The sequence below is a fragment of the Meles meles genome, chromosome 4 (assembly GCF_922984935.1).
Source record: "Meles meles chromosome 4, mMelMel3.1 paternal haplotype, whole genome shotgun sequence".
NCBI classification, from domain to species: Eukaryota; Metazoa; Chordata; class Mammalia; order Carnivora; family Mustelidae; genus Meles; species Meles meles.
This window is the reverse complement of record NC_060069.1, coordinates 150,599,031-150,620,389: the sequence shown is the minus strand read 5'-3', so window position 1 is coordinate 150,620,389 and position 21,359 is coordinate 150,599,031. Positions and strand designations below refer to the sequence as shown.

Here is a 21,359-nt window from a genome sequence, read left to right as displayed (position 1 = left end):
GAAGAAGGTTACACTTGACTTACATTTTGAAGGATTAGTTGGGATAAGGTGGGTGAAGAAGTACAAAGAACTCCAGATGAAGGATCAAATCCTGTAGGCTCCAAAGCATGTTGTAGAACAACGTCTTTGTTACATATGGCATAAAGGGAAATAAATGGTCAATTGTGAGAGAATGAGATGGAGAAAAATAAGTTTGGTGATTAAAAAAACCTTGTTTGTGAATTTAAGAATTTAATCTTTTCTCTAGTGACTTAAAAGATATAATGGCTGAAAAATGAAATGATTAGATTTGGGATTTTGGAACATTCATTTGGATGCAGTATGAAGAACAGATCAGATGAGGGTCCTTTCTTGGGGCAGTGTGACCATGGAGAAAGTGATAGAGGACTAAATTAAATAATTATAATCAATAGGAATACTTACAAGTAATATTATAAGGGAAGAAATTATGTGGTTCATTTGGTGACCAACCAAGCACATTGCATGTTCCTGATGGTACGAGTCATTCCTTTCTCTAGAAGAATCTGGAATCTTTCCATTGGATCAGGATTTCAGTCACCAGTGTTTAGTCACTAATATCTGTTGTGATCTCATGTAACCTGCGTTTTTAAATATTTTAAATAAACATATTTAACTGGCATTGGGAGTGGAGCTTAATCAATTCATTTCTGTACATTTCTAATCAGTTAATGGGATTTCAATCAGAATGTTAGTCTTCTTTCTTCTGAATTGGTGTTTCGATTCAACCATGTTTTGATTCAGTAATGGAGTTGATCGAAAAAAGCTTCACCACTTGTCACAATGCATTGGGTAATGTTTGAGGTCTTGAGGACATGGGAGGACAGGATGCACGAAACCTATATGTGCTTTTATATATCCTACCTTTCATTTGTTTTCAGTGGTTTTTATACATGATTTCATTAAAAAAAAATCATACTGTGAACTTCACCTTTTATGACTTAAAAGAAAATAAATTGCAGACTTTATTTCAATAACATGGTTTGTACTCTGAGACTTATTATGGGACCATAAATCTATGGTGAGCAAAGAAAATATTTTTAAACATTGAGCTGATATAAAATAAAATGTATAATAATATGTAAGTAACAAAAAATAGTATTAAAAAAAAACCCCTGTACCAAACACTGAATTTTGAAATTTCTAATGTTCTTTATATGGAATTAGGTCAGTTTTATTTCTTAAAATAAACATGTAAAAATAAAATGTATAAACATATATAAAAATACATACATACATATATGTGTGTGTATATATATATATATACCTCTATATGAAAGTATATTCTGTTTCCTTGACAAGTTTATTTACTTAATTGGCTTTCTGTTTCTCACATGTAGAGTGAGGGTCTTGCTTCTCAAACAGTATTGTTTCTCAAAGTAAGTGTGAATTAAAAATACTGGGAGTGTGTGACCAATTTAGTTTCTTGGGGTATATTCTTAGATAATTTGTTTTTAATAGGTTTGTTATAGGTCCCCAGCCTTTTCATTACTCAGAATTTCCCCTGGAAAGCCGTGGCTCTAGATGGTACCCAACTGTGTTACAGCAATGTTTGATGGCCATTTCTACCTGTCTTTCCAGAGAACAATGTTTTCGTGGTAGCTTTCAGACACTTTGCACTCTCCAGGCCACATCATCTGGAAATTAGTACAAGAATTCTGTAACTTGGAAGATCTTCTGATCTGGGCAAGATCTGACATGACAATCACATCAAAAGATGAAATAATAAACTGAAATTATACCATGTTCTTCTGGATAGTTCATGCTGCATTTATATCAAACAAGTTCTTAATAATGATGGAAATGGTACTGTTTGGTTTATATGATATGGTTTATTGTTTAGCTGCCTTTTCCTACACAATGGTCATTTGATAACCTCCTTAGAGGCATCTGCCTGATATTTAATTTTAACATATTCACTCTTGCTGGGGACATTGGGTTCCAGGAAACTTGTAAATCATTTAGTCTTAAAAATTTTAGTTTACAGGATTGAAAATAAAACTGACAAAAATTTTATCAGTCATCAAATAGATTTCATGTTACTGCTGGTTATTTTCTTTTAAGTCAAAGATAAGGAAATTACCTTAAATTAAAAAAAAAAACACACTCTTTCTAAAACTTCAGTTGTTGAAGAATGTAGGCTGTTATTGTTATGGTTTTGGTTTTTAAATTACAGGCATACCTCAGACACACTGTGGTTTGGTTCCAGACCACCACAATAAAGCAAATATGGCAACAAAGTAAGGCAAATGAAGTTTTTGGTTTTCTAGTACATGTAAAAGTTATGTTTACATAATACAATTAAGTGTAAAATTGCATTATGTGTAAAAAAAGACATACCTTCATGAAAAAAAACCTTTTTTGCTCAAAAATGTTAACCATCATCTGAGCTTTCAATGAGTCATAATCACTGATCACAGATCACCATAACAAATATAATAATAACAAAAAATTTTTAAAATATTGCAAGGACTATGACACAGAGACAGGAAGTGGGCAAATGCTGTTGGGAAAAAAAAATGCCTCTAATAGACTTGTTTGATATAAGGTTGCCACAAACCTTCAATTTGCAAAAAAATGCAATATCTGCAAAAGTTTAAAAAAGTGAAGCACAATAAAATGAGGTGTGTTTGTAATAATGAAGTGTGTAAAATTGTTGTGAGATAAAATTGACACTTTTTTACTGAGACAATTAATTTGGATTTAAAATGAGCCATCCCATGTTTATTTGCTGGAATGGAGAAATATGGAACAGACTTGTTAGTGTCCATCATACATAGTGGTTGTGGATTGGTGGTATTTACAAATAGTGTCTCTCTCATTGTACATGCTTTGAGGTCAGGCTCTCTTTGTTTTTCTTTGTATTGTATTGATACATTGCCCAACACAGACAGATGCTCAATGAATATTTGTTAAAAGAAAAAATGTCATTAATATAATAGAATTTTGTGACCCAAAGAGGTTATTGATTAGGACTGATTAGGACCTCCAATGACAGAATTAAAGTATTAGCTAAAAATTGGACAAGGCATTAACTGTTGATTTCCAAATCCTCTTTAGAAACCAAATTGTATTTTAACTATTATATTTTGATTTTTAAAAATTAATGTTTGATGCATTCCTTCCAAGTAATCTAAAGTAGGAGTGAAGTGACATGAATCACACAATAAATTCTCATTTATTTGTTTATATAACTTAAAGAAAATCTCCTAGTCTCTCAAAAATGATCATGAAGGTGCATAATTCTATTTCCAAATGCAAAGAAAATGAAGAAAATGAAAACATGAAGAATGAAGAAAATAACATTTTCCTGCCCAAACTCAGCAAGTTGTGCATAGGACCAGAGGAAGCTATGTAAAAGAAAGTGTTTTCATATTGCTAATTTCATGTAAATAAATGATTTTGCAAGTCTTTTTGGTGTAGCTTATTCAGAAAAAATGCATAGCTGTTAAAAAAAAAAATCCAAACTTGTACTTAGTATATCTTCCAAATGAAATTTTGTTACCTTTAACAACGCAAATTCTGATCTTTCTATTTCCTACTAGGTCAAAGAGATTGGCTCTCTATCACACATGCATTTCACCTTGGGTCAATCCTGTGTCTGAGAGTTCCTGCAGGAAGTGATATAATTGGTGTCTTTTCAGGACATTTCACATTAGAGGCTCAAAAGGCCTAAGTTGCTTGAGGACTTGCTCACAGATCTCTTAGATATACGGAGCTTTATAATACTGACACCACTTTCATTTAATGAATAATGAATATTTATTTCATTTATGAAATAATCGATGCATAATTTAAATTCATAGTTAGTGGTTTGAATGTAAAAATGTTTCCTGTTGACCCACTGACAATGTTGTTTTCTGTTATCTTTAGTGCTTATGATTAATACCCATTAAATAACGTAGCTTCTTGTCTTGTAGATGCTTTTATTATAAAATGAACCTTGGAGATGTGATCCTATCCGGACACAACCAACAGAGGAAGTCTAACTATTCTTACTGACGTTGGATCTTTTTCCGTTTATCTTTTTTTTTTTTTTTTTTGGCTCAAATAAATCCAACAGGTTCTAGACAGGTAGCACATAATGGCAAATGGACATAGCATGTCTATTATGTTTTCCTAAAGAATGAAAACAAGAGTCCTGTGTTGGTGAGAGTTTTTTTTTTTTTTTTTTAAGATTTTATTTTATTTATTTGACAGAGAGAGATCACAAGTAGGTAGAGAGGCAGGCAGAGAGAGAGAGAGAGGGAAGCAGGCTCCCTGCTGAGCAGAGAGCCCGATGCGGGACTCGATCCCAGGACCCCGAGATCATGACCTGAGCCGAAGGCAGCGGCATAACCCACTGAGCCACCCAGGCGCCCCTGGTGAGAGTTTTTTATGATTTTTCTTTGCTGATGATTTTGGACATTCAAGATCAAGTGCTAAAAGAAAAAGATATGCTGGATTTTCATGGCTCTGACCAGTCAGGTTCAGTGAATTGACATTCAATACCAAATTCACTGACAGTGGTTTGGGAATTATTTTCTGAGTGTATTGTGAAAAAAAAAATCCCACAATTTATATTACAAAAAGAATAGAAAACTGATGACAGTCAAACTTTTAAGCAACTCAATTTTTGTAAGAAAAGAATAAATTGTTCAAGACCTTAATGGAATAGAAAAGTGACATATTTGACATATTAGAACTAGAAAAGTGACATATTTGGGGATTTTGAACAAGGATCGCCAACGTTTTTTCAGCCTCACTGCAAAATTAGCTAAATTTCCCATGATACTGACTTCATTCAGTAAAGAATGTCTCCATCATTTTGAACAGAGATGAGATGCTATGATGTCTGGCTAGAGGAGTTTATGGATGGCCATCATCGTATGTGTGGTCTTTAGAGATACCATGATCATTGTTAACACAGTCAGGGCATATTTCATTGGAATCTGTGTAAACTGTCCTGAAGTAGAAAACAAAGAAATTAATGAGTCTGATTTTCATGTCATTGCAGCCATGGAATGAGGATTATGCAAGTCTGTTTTTATTGCCACTCCCTTTTTGGAGATATACAAGAGTCCTAGGGCAGATGGCAACATTCACACTTGGGAAACACTCGTCCATATCAAACAAAATCCCCAGCTCCTGACACTATGAGCTACTACTATGGCAACTACTACGGTGGCCTGGGCTGTCGATGTGGAAGCCTGGGCTATGGCTCTGGCCTAGGCTATGGTTGTGGTTATGGTGGCTTCAGAGGCTTAGGGTGGGGCTGGGGAGGCCACAGATGTGGCTGCTGACGCCCATCATGCTATAGAGGATATGGATTTTCTGGCTTTTACTGAAAATGAAAAAGACTGTTGCTTTGGGACTTCAGAATTCTAATACCACCCCACAACTAATTTTTTCAAGTCTTTCTCTGTCCAGTGAAATTCAGATGCTGCTCTGACCATCTGGCTCTATGTACAGTGAAAAGGACCAGAACTCACACCGAATCCCTGAAACTGACCAACACCACCACCTCATTCCACGAATTCATTGGGAATTTTACAGATTGTCGCCTGTGGCATTTCTGTGGCCAATTTTCAATAAAGCTGTATTCTTTTACTTGATCTCGTGTCAATGTTTGTTAATTTTTAAAGTTACCACATGGACTGATTATTGTGCTTTAGGATTACTCTTTTAGGGATCACTTCTCCAGAGAACTTTGTGTTATATTTTTGTTAAAAGTATAGTTTCTTCTTTTGACCTCAGCTTTAAAAGTTAATTTTTTCTCTGGTTTCTTTAAACATTTCTACCTATTTTCTAACAAAAATCATCCTATAGGAAGCAAATACATTTTTTTTCTTCTTAGTGATTTTTGGAAGCTGGGTATTTCTTTACAGGGCCAACCAGAAAACTTTTAATTACCAGACAAGGAAGGATAACAAGGGAAGTTGAAGAAATTGGGGGTTTGGCAAGAAAGAAGAACACAGATTTGAAAGAGATTGTCCTAGACGGTTTACCATATACGACTGTGGTTTTTGTTTTTTTGTTTTTTTTCCTCTTTCTCTTAAGCTGCAGCAGAAGAACAATGAGAGAGACTGCTGGTTTTTATTTCCCTAGAGATTTATATGTAGTTCGCTGAAGGATGATTGAACCAAAGAAAAACCAAAGATGAAAGGAAGAGCCTTTGGAAGTGATTTGAGGCTAAGCTGCTCTGAATCCGGCATGGATAGGGTTCTAGAACTGTGCCTTGCACAAAACATGAGCTCAGTAAACATTCATTGCATAAATAGAATTAATTAGTGAGAACCTACGGTGTGTCAGATATTTTGCAAGGTGCTTTATATATAATATAATCATTTAATTTTCTTAATACTCCAAAACACAGGAATTAAAGTATAAAAAAGCTTTTTAAGTTTTCAAACAACTCTAAGAGGTAGTTAGAAGAGTGGAAAAATAGAGATTTTGGAGACAAACAGGTTGACATTGTGTTCTTTTCCCTAATTGCATGACATAAGACAAGTTGCTTAACTTCATTGATACAATTTAATCAATTAAATCTGATCATAATTTTTACTTTCAAGAACTGTTGTAAAATAAACCTACCCTTCACTACATGCATATGTTTGCAAACAAAAACTATATATCATGGTGTATAGAGCAGTAGGTAATTGTGTTAATTTCCTAGGTTATTGTAACAAGGTGTCACCAACTGGGTATCTTAAAATAAGAGAAATTTATTATCTCACAGTTCTGGAAGCTAGAAGTCCAACCTCAAGGTGTTTGCAAGGCTGTACTCCCTCTCTACAAGGCTATAATCCTCCCTGGTCTCTTCCTAGCTTCTGGAGGTATGCTGGCCATCTGGCACTCCTTGGCTTGCTGCTCCAGAAGTAACAACTCCAATCTCTAGTCATTGTTACACTGTAGGCTCCCAGTGTGTGGCTACGTCTCCCTCCCTTTATGACTCTCTGTCTCCGTGTCCAAATTTCTCCTTCTAATGTGGACACCAGTCATATTGAATAATCATATTGACATAGGGCCCACCCTAATGAATGTATCTTGACCTCATCTCAACTTGATTCAACTGCAAAGACCTGATTTCAGATCCACAGGTATGGGGTGGGCAGGTGAGGTCTCCAATAAATCTTTTGTGGGACCATAGTTCAACCCATAACTGTGACCAATATTTTATGTTTAATATTACTTTATTTAGATTATATAAGTCAGTGGAGGATAGACTAGGAGCAGATGATTCAACCATTAGAGTTTTGACTTTAGTCTTAAAATTCTTTTCACAATTCTAAGTATCTCTTTCTGTAACTGAGAGATTTGAGAGGAGATGATGACTGATTTAGAATGGATTGTGTTTCAGCTGACAATTAGGAGGTCATTTATAACTGCCCATTAGAGAGCTTGTGGTTTAATTTATATCCTCTCATAAATATGTACAGCCAAGCAGCCTCATAAACAAAAGCAGAGACATTAGCCCAAGGCAGCTCATAATTGATTTCAGAGAACTGGTTTGTGATTTTTTACTATCTGCTCAAATTAACTACGCAAATCAAGATCTTTCCCTAAATTTGCATTGTCAAAGAGATGTCACCTTTATAAGATGATGCAGACTTTCCTCCATGTCTTTCAGCTGACCTCTTAGACAAACCTAGTCACCTCCAAAGCCTACTTCAGGCTTTTTTCAATTGTCTATTCTTGGAAATAACAACATAAATATTATGTCGCACCAAAATTGTACTTCCTTCATTTATAGAATTTCTCAACTTATTCTTTGATTTTTCAATAGGAAATAATTGGGTAAAGCCATGTCTTGGGCCTTGGAGCAATATCTTTTACTGCTCTCTTACGCAAATTCCATGACAAGATTTGTAAAATCGAAAAACTGGAAGAAATAATTAACTCACAATGCTTCTTTTTAGTTGTAATAGCCTATGATCCTTTAGAAGAATCCAGGTGATTTAAAATATAAGTTAGTCTTTTCAGGGTTTGGGGTGAAGCAGGGGAGTTGGTGAGCCTTCTGGCAGAATAGCTTTTTTCCATATCCTGAGCACCTCTATTGTTCCAACAAATTCCTGCTGGGTGTATGTTTGGTTAATTGAAGAATTATTTCAGAACCAGCCTGCCCTAACACTTGATTAAAGCAATCTCCTGCATCCACTTCCCATGAACAAGGCCCTTGGTGCCCTTAATTGTTAATATTTCCAACAATTTTGTCGGTCTAACAATTACAAGCACTCCCTCCACAGATTTTTTTTTTTTTTTACATTAAGCTCTTAGATTTTCTTAATGTTAATAAAACTAGATCTTAAGAACTTTAGGGAAGAACAAAACTTTCTAATTCTTTTTGTTTGCCTGAGAAAGTTAGAGGCAAAGGGATAAACACTTTTGCAAATGTTCCAGTTATTAAGAACATTTGATTTTGTCTAATAAATGTTAATGTATGTATTCATTCATGGATCCTTTATTTTGCAGACTTATTTTTAAGTCATTTATTATTACTTTTTTACTTAAGATGCATTGGTTTGCATGCTGTTATTTATTTATTCATTTATTTTTTTACATTTGGAAAAATTTAAGATGATATAAAAATTATGCCTTAAAACTGGTGGCTGACTATAAAAGGAAATTAGGAGACTGATACATTTTCACCACTTTTATAAAAAAGGATCATGGTTTTTTATCATTTTCCTGAGTAAATTCTGTGCTTTTTATTTAATGATAAAAGAAAAGTGATGTGGATAACAGGTGACATTTAGGAAGCACTTTAGAAAGATAATATAATTAATGGTTGGAAAGTATTGTTATTTTATAAGAGAACTACTTGGTGTTATGAAACCTGTTTTTAAAACTGAAATGTAGAAAGGAGTACTTTGAAGATAGAAATATCATTTCATCGTAGCCACAGATTTGTTTTGAAAAATGCAAGCTAAACAAAAAGAAAATGAACAGAGTGCTTTACAAGCAAGTTCAGACCTTCTCTCAAATATGAAAGGAATGGTTTTATAAGCTCATCTGTGCAGTTTTTACAAGAAGAAGAATTTGGTGTATCTTCAAGGATTCTTAATCCCACTCTTACTTTTTTTAATATTTCATTTATATTTGAGAAAGAGAGAGAGCACAGGTAATCAGAACGGAAGGCAGAGGGGCAGGAGAGGCAGGCTCCCAAGCAAGCAGAGAGCCTGATGCAGGGGTCAATTCCAGGACCCTGGGATCATGACTTAAGCTGAAAGCAGATGCTTAACTGACTGAGCAACCCAGATGCCCCTTAATCTCACTCTTAAAGGGAAATGGAAGTTCCCACATAGATGGTTGCAATGCAGGTTGCCCTGTCCACCCAGATAATTCTTTGCTCCTGACACCATGAGCTACAACAGAAATCCCTAAAGAGAAGCCTGGGCTGTGAGTTTGGATGTGGATGGGGCGGTTTCCATGGACTGGTCTATGGATGTGGCTCTGGGTATGGGTGTGGAGGTATCCCCCATTTAGTAGTTGGTTCTCTGGCTTCTACTGAATTACCGTCTTGATTAACTGATGACTGGGTACAAGAGGCAGACTCGACAAACAGACTGCAGACTGAAAAGTCACTATTAGCCTAATAGGTCCAAATACTCAACAGCTACATCTCCAAAACAGCTTACTCTGTAGTTGTACTTATGTCTTCAGACAACTTTACTTGTTCTTCAAAGCTGAGGAAAAATAGACTCACACTTAATCATCAAGGTTTGGTGTTAAAGAGGCTTAAGATTTGAGTTTTGGCTCCACTACTCCCTAACTCTTGTAAGCTTGAACGAGTTAATCTCTAGATGCTTTCATTTCCCCTCAGCAAATTGTGTGGAGTGCCCTTCTCATGTGGTTTTGATAGTTAACTGGAGTTGATTCCTCATCATAGAATTGGGATGTTCAAATGCTATTTATTAATTTATTTTAATTAATTGAGTAATTAATTAAAAATTGTGAGTTTTATACAACTTAGGAATGAATGATCATTGTAAGTTTCACTTCTTTAATGACCTTTGATTTAAAAAAATGAAAACAACAGCAAACATGGATTTTGCCTCCATGCACTTATTTCAACAAGTTATTTTCTTATTTTATTCCTGATGAAATGAGCTACTAAGAGCAATTATTGTGGTCTCTTGGGCTATGGCTGTGGACATGCCAGTTTAGAGACCTAGGTCCTTCCTTTGTTGGCTATAGGTACAGCCCTGGGTGAGTGTGGGTGTGACAGCTGCTGCCAGCCTTGCATGATGGAGTTGTTAGACTAAAAGTTTCTATTGGAGGACTGCCATATTATAAATGTGATATTTCAAAGAAGCATCAGAAATGTCAAGGTTAGTATCTAAGAATCCATGTATCCAAACATGAGATACAGATGATTTGAAAGAGTAGATGTGGGGGTGCCTGGGTGGCTCAGTGGGTTAAGCCCCTGCCTTCAGCTCAGGTCATGATCTTAGGGTTGGAGTCAAGCCCCACATTGGGCTCTCTGCTCGGTGGGGAGCCTGCATCCCTCTCTCTCTCTCTGCCTATTTGTGATCTCTCTCTTTGTCAAATAAATTTAAAAAAAAAAAGAAAGTGTAGATGTGAACTTGGTGAAGACTATTTATATTTAAAGAAATATGTTGGTGTCCTGTGAGTCCTCATCCTGAAGAGGAGCAGGATATTCTCTCTTCCTTGTTTGAACAAGCAGGGTTCTAGTAAGACCACTCATAATGCATGTTATTATTTTTCTTCATTTATGTGCACAATACATTAGGATCTGACTCCCATCTGTGGAATCTAATGGGTGAGAAGGAATGTCCAGCTGGCCATAAAAATGAGGTCAAAGAAGAAGACATTACTTTGGCATCAGGGAGTAATATTGTAAATCATCAGAAAAAGAATACATGTGTTATTTGCAAAATCTAAGCAAGAGCTCATTGATAGAACCGGCATGAAGCCATTTTTTGCTGCAGCCAAGAGTACCACTTAGCATACAAAATTAGACTCTAAAGTCGTATTAATAGTGGCTTTATAAATATATCCTGATTTATATACTTCTGAAAAAATCTTCCCTTTGAGGTGCTAAACAGATATGTACTTAGTGATTTTGGCTTCTTCTGTAATCATAATTTTGGTACATCTTTGGAATTGCTTGCAGAGTTGAAGCTATGTTTCCTCATTGAGGGTAAATTTAGTGTACATTTTTAAATAAAAATATTTAAAAGTAATTTAAATACCCAAATGTTCATGGCAACATTGTTGGTGGCAGCCGAATGCTGGAACAGCCAACTAGGTTTCAAATATTAGTCTATTTAGACAGCTGTGCCGCATACACATGATGGAGTTCTACTCACAGTGAAAAGGAAGGAACTATTAATAACATTGCAAAAACCTCAAAGACGTAGTTCTGAATAAGCCAGTCTTAAGGATTACATAGTGTATGATTCTACTTATTTGATATTCTTAAAAAGTCTACTCTGTAGTAATAATGAAGAGATTAGCAGTTGACGAGATTGTGGACAGGAGGTTGGTATCACTAGAAAGTGATAGTATAAGGGAGCTTTGGGAAGAGCAAAATTGTTCTGTATCGTGATCATTTCCACTGATGCAGAAAACAAATTTCAACATATAAAATTCAACATACATTAAAAAAAAGACTCTTAGCAAATTAGGAATAGAAGAACATGTCTTCATTCTGATAAAAATATCTATAATGAACCTGATTAAAATCATACTTGATGGTGAGAGACTGAATGTTTCTTCCTAGGATTAAAAACAAGAAAGGTATTCACTCTGAATACTCATATTTAATATCAAACAGGAAGGCTGGCCAGTAAAATAAGGTAAATAAGAGAAATTAAAAGCATATATGTTAGAAAAAAGAGTAATAAAACTCTCCCTGTTCACAGATTACATGATTATATATGTAGAAAATCCTAAAATATCTGCAAAAGAACTCCAGAATAAATGAGCTTATCAACATCACAGATTACAATGTCTAAACAAAGGCAGATCTCTGAGGGAATCAAAGCATAAAATTATAGTATAAATAAATCAGAAATATCACATTTCCCCAGATTTTTTCACCAGTTGTGCAATACCAGTTAGAGATACTAACACAGAAAGCAGTAGAATAGTTAAAAAGAAAATTAGTTTATCTTACAAATGACTAAGTATGGCATAAACTAAGAAAAAGGAAGAATCTTTGGGATGTGTCCTTTTTTAAGGTTTAATTTATTTATTTGTTTAGGGAGAGAAAGAGAGCGTGAGTAGGGAGAGGGGCAGAAGGAGAGGGAAAGAATCTCAAGCGGACTCCACGCTGAGCACAGAGCCTAACACTGGGCTTGATCTCATGACCCTTAGATCATGACTTTATCCTCAATCAAGAGTTAGTTGCTTAAATGACTGAGTCATCCAGGCACTCTCTGTGGGATGTGTCTTGAGCTTATATTATTATGGGTTTAGGAAAAAGAGTCTTATCTTCTAATTGTTTAAAATTTGAAGGTGAGGACACTTCAAAGAGTAGGGGGCATCGCTACTTCATTTGTCACTGTTCCCAATAGAGAAGAGTCTTGTCCCAGCATGGTACAGTGCCAGCAAGGTGCCAAAAAAGCCGGATATTATATCTAAATATGGTAGTAGAGAAGAGTCTCAGATGCCCCAGGGACCTCAGAGCAACACAGGAGTTGGTCCAAGAGCTCCTGGCCCTTGGGAAAAACAAAGAAATTTAATTCCAAGATCTTTTTAGTAATGAGTTCCCATGTCAATTACTTTGGCAGACTTAGCTGTCACCTTGACAATTTGGGAAGCTGGAGATGTGACTGTGGCAACGGCTCTGGCTATACTGGCTATTGTAAATTCAGCTAGTGCCGCTGTGGTCCCTCTTTCCATAGAAGATATTAACTCTCTGGGTTCTATTGAAAAATCTGCCAATCACTAAAACAGTACAAACTTTTCTTACTGTAAATGATGACTTTTTTTTTAACTTCCCGTCTTCAAAGCCAGGCTTCTTTTTCACCTCGTTACTTGCAAAAATGGCTAACCTCATACACCATTACAGAATTCACTTGGAAGAAATCAGGGCAAGAAAGACTCATTCCTCTCAAGAGAACATCATCACAGAAACGAGTTCTTTCCCAAAAGGCTGCATTTTGGAACTGAGCTGCTGCTTCATTGGTTCGTAGACAGCTCTGTGTCTGTTTTCCTATAAAGTGACTTCATTGACATAACAAATTGGTTTCATTTTGTTTTGTTTATGTTAAAGACACATTCTAGTGTATTTTTTTCCAAAACCTAAATAATAATTCTCTGAAACAAATATATGCCAGTATTTGTCCATAGATATGATTATTTTTATTGTTAATGCCTTTTAAAAATTATGACCACAGAAGTGTTTAAAATTAATGCTTATTCTATCTGATCTTGCTCAGAATGATGTTATCTGACTTGACACACAAGAGAACCAATGAAATTTGATATTTCTAATATCCTCCAAAATTTTACCCTCTTTTCCCACAAATACACATTTTAGCTTGTCATTTCCCCATCTATAATATAATTACTGACCACTAATAGTCTTCATTGCTAAATGGGAGAGGGCTCTTCCTTTGTGTACATTAATTATCTCCTTGCCTTAACTACACATCTAAGGGGAAGGCATTTGTCTGTGTTCTGGGGGCTTGAGTGGTATTTGTCTTCTTGGGTGTTCAGTTGTTGACTGAACTATGCCTAAGGTCCTGTCTCTGCCACTTCAATAGATACAGATTTCTCAGAATTTTTTCTTACTCTTGTTGAAAACTTTTTATACATTTGGATTTAGACACTGAATTAATCCTTTTCCCCTTGTTTTACCACTGTTGTCAGCCTCTCGTTATTCCCTTAGGTTTCCTATGTTCCTTGTCTGTGCCTTCAACCTTCAACTGTTTTTGGTTTCTACTTCCCACTTTTAGGGGTTTATACTAGATTCCTCATGTTTAATTTATTTTTATTTTTATTTTACCTAGAGTGCTCTGCATGTGTGAGCAGGGGTGGAGGAGGGACAGAAGGAAAGGGAGAGAAAAATCTTAAGCAGGCTCCATAGTCAGTGTGGAGCTTGAGTGGGACTGTCTCACCACCCTGAGATTGTGACCTGAGCCAAAATCAACAGCAGGCTGCTTAACTAACTGAGCCACACAGGCATCCCAACATCATTAAAAAAAAACCAACAACAGCCAAACAAAAAACTATTCTTGTCCACTCTTTCAACTATAAACTATGGATCTCATCAAATGTCTACTGTATATCACCCTTGTTCTCATTTCACTTTTGCAAAGATAGTATTTTCAATGGTACAATTTTCTAATCATGGCTTTCCTACATCCTTATATCTCTCAACTCACTTTACTGATGGTATCAGTCTTTTGAAATTCCAACTTTTATTTAACTCTGCTTTTTTTTTTTAAAGACTTTATTTATTTATTTGACAGAAAGAGAGATCACAAGTAGGCACAGAGGCAGGCAGAGAGAGAGGAGGAAGCAGGCTCCCCGCGGAGCAGAGAGCCTGATGCGGGGCTGGATCCCAGGACCCTGAGAGCATGACCTGAGCCGAAGGCAGCGGCTTAATCCACTGAGCCACCCAGGCGCCCCTAACTCTGCTTTTTCCGTGCTTGCTCATTTACAGGAGCATTGGTCTAGAGAAGTACAGCCTTGTTGAAATATCTATTAAACTTCCAATTTCAAGTCCCAAGTAGCATTCAGCCAGAAATTCTCCATTTTCCTAACGAATTCATTTTGCCATTGTCTAAAATTTAGCTATGGCATTCCTCATCATTTTTTAAACTTCCAACACAATCTGCTTTACTCTTCATCCAATTTATGACTTCTTTCCAATTCCACTGAAAAATTAAGAACAGAGAATTAAACATCAACCAAGTATCTATTGATTTCCTATTGCTGCTGTAACAGATAATCACAAACTTAGTATTCAAAATAACTCAAATTATGATCTTGTAGTTTCTGTGGTCAGAAATCCGGGCACAAAATAGCACACTTTAGTCTTACAATGCCAGAACAAATTTGTTGGCAGGCTGCATTCATTTTCAGAGGTTCTGGAGATGAATTTGCTTCCAAGTTCCCTCTAGTTGTGACAGAATTCAGTTCCTGTGGTTCAGGCCTGAAGTCCCATATCCTTTTTCAGCCTCTGGAAGCCCCTGGTGTTCCATGCCTCATAGACCTTTTCCTCCATCTTCAAAAGCAGCAATGGAAGGTCAGGTCTTCCTTACAGGTTTAATATTTGACATCCATTTCTGCCTCATCTCTCTGCCTCCTCTTCTGCTTTTAAAAGCTCATGTAATGACATTGGGCTCACTTGGATGATTGAGGAATAATCTCCCTATTTTAAGGTCAGCTGATAAATAACTCCATCTGCAAAGTCTCCTCAGAGTGGTATCTAGATTCATCTGTGATTAAATAACCAGGAGATAGAAAAGTTGATGGGATGTATTTGGAATTCTGCCAAGTACAATCATCCTTCAGCAAACATATGATCTACCTTCTGCATATTATAGTGCATGAATGACCCTTGTTCTGTCTAAAAGCCATTCTTCCACTGTGCACTGGAAACCACACCTTCTCTCCTAGTCATGTCTCTTATTTTTCAATTACTTTTCAGCAGCATTTACACTAAATTTACTACTTACTCTTTACTGATAAATTTTCTTCATTTATCTTCTGATCACTGTGATCCCACTTTCCTCCAATGACACTGACCACCCTATCTCAGGCTCCTTTGTTGGGTTCCTGGGTTCCTTCCTACTTTTGCATTCAGGGTTCCCCAGGGCTGAACTCTTATGTGTTTTATCTGCTTACTTTTTCTCCAGCCATGCCATGCAGTCTCCTGTTGTAAGCACCATTCGAATAATTATGTATCTCCAGTTTATGTCTCTTGTCCTAACCTCCTCCCTCAAGCTTCACATTCAGATCCTACTATCTTTCAATATTTTAAGTAAATATTTTTGTGTCCACACCAAATCTCTTGATCTTTTTACATTCTGTCTCCAACCAGGCTTCCTCTCAAATATAATGCCAAAGACATTCAACAAATTAAAGTACGAAATCAAGCAACCTTAATTCCTCTTTTTCTAATAATGATAAATAAAATGTATTTCTAATACATTTTTAAATAATCACCAACATGCCCTTATACAGTCAACCACCAACTCTGCAATAACTTTGGGCTCTAAGCTTCTGTACTTGAGCTCTTACAATTCATAAACCATACAGTAGCAAGTTGTCAGTTAGATCACCCCTTTTTTCTTAAGCATCTTCCATAGATTTCCACTGCACTTGAAATTCTATTAAAAATCTTCATCAAGGGGCGCCTGGGTGGCTCAGTGGGTTAAGCCGCTGCCTTCAGCTCAGGTCATGATCTCAGGGTCCTGGGATCGAGTCCCACATCGGGCTCTCTGCTCAGCGGGGAACCTGCTTCCCTTCCTCTCTCTCTGCCTGCCTCTCTTGTGATTTCTCTCTGTCAAATAAATAAATAAAATTAAAAAAAAAAAACAAAAAAAAAAAACAAAAATCTTCATCAAGGCCTGGGAGGCCCTGTATAATCTAAACCTTCTCTCCCACTATTATTTCCTTCCATTAGCTATAATCTAGTCATAGTAACTTTCTCTCAGTCATCATACTAAAATAATTACCATTTCAAAACATTTACATATGTATTTCCTTCTTTCCAGTTTGTTCTATGACTTAAACATGCATACATGTGTCTTCTTTACTTCATTCTTATGTTAAAATATCATCTCATAGAGACTTTTCTGGATTATCTCTATTATGGCATTTCCCCCATGCTGCCACTCTGTATATAATTACTTCATTTCCTTCATACACATCATATCTAATAGATAGACCAGTAGATTTATTTACCATCTTCTCCCTGGAATGCAATATTAATAAAGATAGGCATTTTGTTTTAAGCTTTACCTCTAAACATAGAAAATTGGCATAAAGTGAACTCTAAGTAAATATTTGCTGAACAGCTGAATCCCAAGATAGGATCTCTGTCATGCTCCTTCATTATTAATGCTCACCCCTTGGCCTACTCTAGAATCCTCCGGGGAGCCTTTAATAATATTGATGCTTGAAGCTTATTCCAATTATTTTATTTTTTTCAAATTCAATTTAATTAACATACACTGTATTTTTAGTTTCAGAGATAGAATTTAGTGATTCATCACTAAACATACAACACATACAACACCTAGTGCTTATAACCTCATGTGCCCTCCTTAATGCCCATCACCTACCTACCCCATACCCCTGTTCAACTTCCCACCAGCAGCCCTTGCTTTATTTCGTATAGTTAAGAGTCTTTAACGGTTTGCTTCCCTCTCTGCTTTTATCTTATTTTATTTTTCCCTCCTTTCCCCTATGTTCATTTGTTTTGTTTCTTAAATTCTATATTGGATTGAAATCATATGGAATTTGTCTTTCTCTGACTGACTTATTTTGCTTAGCATAATAAACTCTAATTCTATTCACATTGTTGCAAATGGCAAGGTTCATTCTTTTTGATGGCTGAGTAATATTCCATTGTACATATAAATACCGCATCTTCTTTAATTCTGGATGTGGAGTCGGCCACTCCCTTCACTGAAAGAGTATAAAAAGACCCATGTATATTGGTGGCATTATGAGCTTCTATAAATCTACCATGGTAGCTTGGGATCTTGGTTCTGTCTCTGTCCCTAACTACAGATTGATAGACATGGTGGATATGGCTGTGGCTTCCATCGTCTTTTCTATGGAAGGTATTTATTTTTTCTAATGTTTTATTAAGAAGTTTTGTGATGACAGATGGTATCTACACTTGTGGTGAGTATACCATAATGTATAGAGTTATCAAATCACTATGGTGTACAACCTGGAGACAATGTAACATTCTGTATCAATTATACTTCAATAAATTTAAAAAATACAAATGCAAATACAAATAATATAAGCACAATAAAATGAAACTAATATCTTTTATATGATTAGTATGATCTATTCTACTGAGTTCTTCAATATTGTCAATATTATTTTCACTTTGAATTTACTTAATTTCAACTAGTTTACTTGGAGCCCGCGTTCGGCCACAAAAAGTAGGAGCCTACCAAAGCCACTTACCTTGGAAGTAGCTTTAATATCAAGGATGGATTCCTTTCATTATTATGGCTCATTAACACAACATTAACTTCCTTATTTATTGTAATAATCCTGGTCATATTTCCAATAAACTTATTACCATTGCAAATTTGGTTTCTTGTCTGTGCATTAAGATGAATATGGTTTATGTAAGTTTTGCAATGTTTAAGTAATATATTTTTATATGGAACAATTATTTTTCCCCTGAGATTATTTATCTTAGGAACAATTCTTTAGATATTATCCTCATAATAATTGAGCTGAGACACTTTCTTGAAAGAGAGCTTTTAGGACTATTAAGTATTTCTCACACCCTTGACAGTATTCTAATTTTAGGTATGGGGCTTGGCTAACTGCCTTAAAACTTGAATTTAGTTATTTATCCCTGATTTGCATTCCTGTAGCTTAAGTCTTCATAACTTTTCCCTCTTTCTGTAAGTTACACAGAACTGCAAACTCTGGCACTAATTCATGGCAAATGTTATTATAGAATTTGTTATTTTGGCTACTTTAACTAACCAGGTTTTTCACTGCTCCTGCAACTTTATGAAAAGCCCTGCCCTTAATGTCTTGCATATTTTTGGAAGTTCTGTGGAAATAATTGTTAACAAGTAAGGCCAACTATATTGCAGCTATATATACCTAGAGAAAATGCATATACCTCTTCCTTACCCTTTTAAGTTCTAATTTTTGAGAACCCATTTTTAAAATTAAATCATTACTCAATCTTTCAGAAAAAAAAACATTATTATCATCACAGAGATAAGAAAACAGAAATAGGTTAAGTATTTTATTTATTTATTTATTTTTTTTAAAGATTTTATTTATTTATTTGACAGAGAGAGATCACAAGTAGGCAGAGAGATCACAAGTAGGCAGAGAGGCAGGCAGAGAGAGTGAGAGGGAAGCAGGTTCCCTGTCCAGCAGAGAGCCCGATGCGGGACTCGATCCCAGGACCCTGGGATCATGACCTGAGCTGAAGGCAGCGGCTTAAACCACTGAGCCACCCAGGCGCCCGGTTAAGTATTTTATTAAGGTCAAATAGCAAGGATGCAGCCCTAGCAAGAGTTTATAAGAATCTGGTACTGAATCAACCACAAAAAGTATTAAATGAAATAAACTGTAATAAAATTTAACCTTAGCTAAAGTCTGGGCACCCAAATGGCTCTGTCGGTTATGTGTCTGCCCTTGGCTCATGTCATGATCTCGGGGTCCCGGGATTGTGCCCCACATCGGGCTCCCTGCTCAGCGGGGGAGTCTTGCTTTTCCTCTTCTTCCACCTCTGCCTCCCCCCACTCATGTTCTCTCTCTCTCTCTCAAAGAAATAAAATCATAAAAATAAACTTAGCTAACATCATAAAGCAGCTACATATTTTTTGTGCCTTTTTCTTAGGAAATTGATTAAAAAATTACTTACTAATACTAGCTCCTATTCTCAAGGATGGATTAGGATAATCATGCTGAAGGTATCCTTTGAACTCAAAAGGTATCTTCACCACCAAAACTTAATTCTTAGCTCCTATGAGCTACTGTGTAACAAGGAGGGTGGGCTAGACTATGACTGGTCTTGATGTATTGATGGTCTGGGTTCAAAATTTGGTGGATTTGGTGATTTAGTCCATGATCAGCAGATACTTAGTTTCTGCGGAAGAAATTGTTTCTTTACATTCCATTAAAATTTTTGTTGAGCTTCTTCTGGACCTTCATTATTGTAGTCTGTTTCTTCTGTTCCTTCAATGATGTTAAAATCATGTATAGTCTTAAACTCTTTAACGCAACTACTAGCCTACCAGGGACTACTAATGAAGCAACCCGCAGACTGCATAGTCAGGACGAAGCTGGAATAAGAGGGCGTATTTCTCTGACTTAGAATTTCACCCATCTAGATGGAATTTCTTTTATTACCATTGTGCTAACTTCCTTATTCCATCAACATATTTGTTCATGTTTCCAATAAAGATACTTTATTAACAAAACAAATGTGATTTAAATTTTATTTATTTATTGAAGTGGACTTTTTTCACTTGGGTTTTGCCAAAAATTTTACAATGAACAATGTATTTCCTTTTGAGTTATATTTATTAATGATTTCTTCTAAAAGATATAAGTAAAGTTTCCTTATATGATGTCATCCCTTCTTAGAATTATACAATCTTACTGTAATTCAAATATATAAGAACTAATTAAGTATAATTTTTTCCCAAAATGATAAAGACATTGTTCTTTCATTTAGCAGATATAAATTCTAATATATCTTTCTTTCCTGGCTGTTTCAATTTCACTGGGCACCTTTAAGTATCTTCAAAGCTATATAAGAAAGGAATCTTCTATGACGCTGTTTTTATTCCTTTGATATAATTACTTTTGTGTGTTGAGAGAGAAATAAAATATGCAGGGCTTGATGCTTTATGCTTAGGGAGTTTTGATGCAAAGGTCAAAAACAGAGGTGGAAATTATTATTGTCTTTGCACATATGTAAAAACTGATATTTAAGAGATTGAGAAACTGAATTTCATATAATGTGTGATGGGTAGAACCAGGGTTTGAACTAAAGGCCTGCATGGCTCCATATATGAGGCTCTCCATCAATGTGCTTTAACACCTTCAAACTCATTCCAAGTAAATAGAAAAACAGTTTCTGGCTTTGGAGGAGAGCTTTGGCTCTTTCCAAAGAAGGAACATAACAGCCAAAGACTAGAACAATTAATATGATGGAAGAAGAGGGCACATTACCTGCAGTAATCCAGTTGGGTTATGTTAATCAGTCATAGGCTTTGAAGACGTGATAGTAATTACATTTTATTGAAAGACTCTGGCTGTAAGAAATGTAGATGAAGCAGATAAACAAATAAAATCATGCATCAGGAACATTAGACTCCTAAAATCACAAGGCAAAGGGATAATTAGGCTGTTTTGCACATTTGTGAAGAGAGTAAAAATGAGAAATATCTAAGGAGTGGGGCACAGCCCCTATGAAGAAATGTAAAAGTCTGGTTTCAAGTAGTGATGTTCATTCTCTGAAAAGTCTTCTTCAACATCAAACCAAATCCTGACACAATGAGCTACTACTACGGCAACTCCTATGGTGGCCTTGGCTTTGGCCTTGGTGGTTTTGGTGGCCTGGGCTATGGGTATTGTTCTAACTATGGTCTTGGAGGCTTTGGTGGTTATGGTTGTGATTTCTTTTGTCCTGTTTTCTATAGGAAATACTGGTC

The 21,359-nt window shown here is 35.8% G+C and overlaps 1 pseudogene; it reads left to right on the top strand.

Annotated features, from left to right (window-relative positions):
* Positions 1–5,153: 5,153 nt before the first annotated feature.
* Positions 5,154–5,345, top strand: LOC123940805 (annotated as a pseudogene).
* The last annotated feature ends 16,014 nt before the right edge of the window (positions 5,346–21,359 follow it).